Genomic DNA, 4,964 nt, shown 5'->3' with positions numbered 1-4,964 from the left:
TTCAACTTTATTTACATTTTAGATCCAAAACAGAGGCAAACAGTCTATGATAATAGAGACATGAAATCTGCCCCACCTACTCCATCTAAAATTACCAGTTCTTCTACCCAATGAGGAAGCTGCTTTTAACATTCTGTGAACTACACCTTGGCTCATGTTAAATGGGTTATTCAAAAGGGATTAAACATCACAGTTTGTATTGCCTACATTCTGCCTAGCAGCAAGGCTATGCCTATTGACTTCTTCAGGATCTGAGAATAAATTCAACACAGTTCTTTCAAAGGTTGCCCAGGAAGGTTGTGTAGACCTGGGAAAGTACAGCAGAATTCCTCTTCCCTGGTTCCATTGGAAGTGGAGCAACGAGGTCATCAGGTGACTGTTGAAGCTTGGGGGAGCCTGTGTACCACAGGTTGGTCCATTAATAGAGCCTGGTGACCAGGGATATGGTAGGCTCCAATTTTAAAATTCCCACGTGAGCTTTCAGGGAAAAACTGGGTCTTCAGGGGTGGGACAAAAGGGATGCTGAACTGACTCTATTGTATAGATCCCCCTCTGCCCCATCTGAAAATCAGCTGGAATCCCATACTGCAGATATGCATCCCCCACTATTTCTCTGTGATTTTGTCTTTTCCTACTTCATGTGCCTCTGTGCTTTTGTGCTGTTCTGAAGAGGGGAAGCGGCTGGCAAAGGGTGGGAAAGGAAGGACACAGTAATCTCCAACCAGACAAAAAAAACAAGAGGTTGCGTGGGGGTGGAGTGGATCTAAATGCAGATGAGAAGGTTAATCATGAAAGGGGAGGCAAGAGAAGCATCTGAAGGATGTTTGGGCTCCTCCTGAATGGATGAGCTTTTGGCAGATAGCACTCCTGGCAAGTGAGAGGGACTGGACCTGTGAGAAGGAGGAAGACCTAAAAGGACTAGGAAGAGGAAGGTGTGAAAATGCACCCTTTCTGAGGTGCAGATAGTTTTGAACAGGCATTTGGATCTCCAGGCTTCTTCCTAAGCCTGTCTACTTTAGAGTTTGTTTCCTAAGCCTGTCTGCTTTGGAGTTCTTTATCATCATCATCATAAAAAGAGGTTTTTATCCTATAGGTGACTGCATTACTTATTCATTTATCCAGTTATTTATATCTCACCTTACTACCTCAGGAAACCCCCCCCCCATCACATGCCTTGCCAGAGCTCCTCCTCACTAGCCCTCGTTTCCACTAAAGGCTTATTAGTTTCCCTTGTTAAACTCACAAGTGCAGCAAGCAAAAGTCAGAGCCAAGTCACACTCTACAGATTCCAGGTAAGTCAGTCAAATCGGTCAGAGTATCCAGTCCAGAGTCAATAAGCCGAGTCACAGTCCAAGGTCAGATTCCAGGTAGGTAAGTCAGAGTTGCCAAGCCTCCCTCCAACCTACGCTTCTTCTACAACCCACACCCCCTAGTTCCTCCAGGTGCTGTTTATATACTTCTAGGTTCACTTTAGCCTCTAGTGGCTGCAGCTGTGCAGCACACCTCCAGCTACCACCTGGGCTTTAACCCTGCATTTACTTAGAGCAAGGGGCACTGTGGACACTACACCCTATCTCCTTGGTAATATCTTCTGCAATTTTGCTACATTACATACAGTAATAAAGCCAGTGCTGGTCTCCAGAGGAACTCCTCTGGCCTGGGCACCTTTCCTCCCCACAGGACAGGCAGATCTCAAGCAGTCCCTGAGATGATGAGGAGATGTTGGCTGCACCAATAGCCCTCTCAAGTCACAATAGGAGCTGGTATTATAAGCTCCCTCTAACCTGAGCATGTCACCTGTGCACATTACTCCCTTCTCTTTTTGGTATTCCCTTCCTTTAGACATTTCAGGGTTCAGAACTTTCAAATTTTAAAATGAAAATTCATGTTCATACTGCTCCATTTGGAAGCCTAGTTGGAAAAGAAAGAGGAACAACACCTGTATGATCCCAAAATGAGTTTAGGTGTCAACAGAAGAGGGCACAGTCCCTTCCCCAGCCAAATCTGTTTCTCCTCCAGGGTCGGAATAACCCTGAGGCAGTACAGAAGATGTCTTTGTTTTATCACTTGACTCCAAAAACACTGGGTTCACCCCCAGTGTACTTTTGAGGTTCCCTCTCCTATTAGCTGTGGCCATTGAAGTATATGCTTCTCTGTGCCTTGGGTGGTAGGGAGAAAATGACTGCCAACTCCTCCAACAACTAACCACTCCTGACTGCTCTGAAGATTCTGCTCACTTGGCATCTGAGCCAGCTCCTCCTGCTTCCGGAGAGGGTGATTTTCAGCAAAGAAGCAGTAGGTGAAGATATTTTGCCTCCCCCCCCCAATCCATTGCTTTTCAGCTTAACTCTCTCCAATCCCAACAAGCTCCTCCTGCAACATTGCTTTTCATGGCTAGAAGCCCAAAACCAGAAATGGTATCTCTAGGCTTGGTGAGAGGATTTGGCCTAACAGTTTGATTGCCATATTTAGAGCTGGAAAGAAACTGGACAATGTGCAGCTGTTTTAGTCTATGTGAGCCATCTCTCATTATTTGCTCTCTGCTCATGGTGCACATGGCATGAACTCTACAGAATGGATGGGTTGGGAGACAGAAAAATGAATGGCCCTGTGTAGGAGAGGTTGGACATCCAGGTAGGGTGCCTGTCTGTATAAGCATGCACAGAAACATGGACAGTGTTGAGATGGGCAGAATGACCTGGTTCTTCTCTGTATTAATTTGTCAGAACTGGAAGACCCCCACAGATTTTATCTATGGCATCTATGTGGGTGACATAGGGCAATATTTTATACTGAGAAATAAAAATGTCAGTGATGATTTTTAATAATACAGGTTGAGGTTTGGTATCCACAAGAATTCCGTCCCAGAAGCCATGTGGATGCCAAAAATCGCATTAAAGGAAATCCATTTAAAAGACAATGACTCTTTGTTCAGCAATTAAAAAAAAAGAAAGAAAAACCTTGTTGACCTTTATAATGCAGGACAAAGGCATCAGGAAGACAACCATGCAATCATTCTCTCTCCAGATGCTTAGAAAGGCAGTAGCCCCTCCCTTCACTGGGAGCACAGCTGGGGAAAGAATGCAAATAGGAGATGATAGTCACTTCCCTTTGCATTCTTTCATGTGCTCAGGGGGAAGGGAGGAGTCAATTGCCTCAGACTGATGCTGCTCTAAGTGCCTGGAGAAAGAATGATTGATGGATTGTCTACCAGCTGCCCTCTCCCGCATTGTTAAATGACTTTCCCCCCTTAATTTAAAGGGCCCTTCTGATTGCATTGAGATAAAAACTTTGGGTGAAAAAATCTGTGGATAATTAGCTTATATCAGTATATCTGTCCAATGGATTATACTAAAATTATGACAGATGAAGCAATATGAGAGCAACTTAATAGAAGCCAAGCAGTGGTTGAGAGGTTCTCCTATAGTGGTGAACTATATAACATAACTATATATCACAAACAGATGATGGGCTGATCAGTGTTGTTGTCATGTTCATTTAGTTCTCACTTTTGGTTAAGTGGCAATATTTCAAAAGATGCAATATTAAGCAGCAGTCTGAAGCCATTAAAAACCACTGCTATGCATTGTTTTTCCAGGAGAGGGAGTGTGGCACCTACAGACTTTCTTTTCCTTGGTTAAGTAGAACCTGAGGACTCATATCTAATGTTTTGTTTCTCAGCAGCAAAAGGACAAGGACTCTGCTCATAGCAGAGACACCTAAATGTGCTGAACACAAAGGTGGTACATTTTTGCACCACACTGTGATATATTCATTTAAAACTTACCACTGGAAGCAAATGAGAAAGTTCTGGAAATAGTGCTCTTCAAGGTTTCAAAATGTCAGCTGAAATTTCAGCTACATTGTTTTACTGAAGTATAGTGGAAAACACAGTACCTGCCATGCCAAATCCAAGAAACCCAAACATTTTCCTCAATAATGCACAGTGACAGAGATATCTTCTTGCATGCAGTTTTATCAGTGCCACAGAGTCATTTGAAACACAATGGCAGGTTCAGGCAACGTGTTACCCAAGATGAAGGCCCTTTACTGTGATGTTCTCACTTCAGCCAGGCTGGCACCACATGATGATACAAGCAGCAATGCACATCAGTGCACTAGTGGAGAAACAGTCTGAAGAACATAAGCAAATTTGATATGCTTTGCATGTTCACATCCATTCATAGTCCCATTAAATTCAAAGCGGCTCAAAATTTGATGCCCTGCCTCAGGTGCCAGCAAAACTTGGGCAGTCCTAATGAAATCAGCAATACTGAAGAGATAGTTTAAATGGATGCATAGTATCTCTATGTTGGAATTATATTCATGGTCCTGCAAATCTCACTTTTGTGATTTTTTTTTTTTAATTGGCAAGTACTACTATGCATTCAGTACAATTTTATGCAAGTCTACACAAAAGTAAGTCTTGCTGAGTTCAATGGGATTTACTCCCAGGTAAGTAGGTATACGAGCACAGCCTTATGGCCCAATCCTATGGACCGCCGCTGCCATAACTAGTGTTCTAGTGGCAGAACAGATTTTTCTGCAGTCACAAAAGGCAATATAGAAGCTTGCATAGCTGTGCACATCTAGATTGCTATGAGATAGATTGTGAAAGTCACACATGGGGTGGCAGGACAATGGAAGCACACCAAAGGAGGTTGAGTTGGCAGGGTGAGTGAAATGGGAAAGGGGGTGGTGGTGTAACGAAGTGATAATGGGGGAGGGCCGGGAGTATGTTAGAGGAAGAACAGGGTGGCACCTGGCAAGAGCAATGTGCACCAGATGCTATCCCCTCTTTTGCCAGCTGATATACCCCCCCCCCTTTGAGCAGCAACTGTTACCCTGCACATGCCTGATCTTGTCTGATCTTGGAAGCTAAGCAGGGTCAGGCCTGGTTAGTACTTGGATGGGAGACCACCTGGGAATATCAGGTGCTGTAGGCACCATAGTCTTTCGAGACT

This window comes from Tiliqua scincoides, chromosome 4, assembly GCF_035046505.1.
Source record: "Tiliqua scincoides isolate rTilSci1 chromosome 4, rTilSci1.hap2, whole genome shotgun sequence".
Lineage (NCBI taxonomy): Eukaryota > Metazoa > Chordata > Lepidosauria > Squamata > Scincidae > Tiliqua > Tiliqua scincoides.
This window is presented reverse-complemented; position numbering follows the sequence as displayed.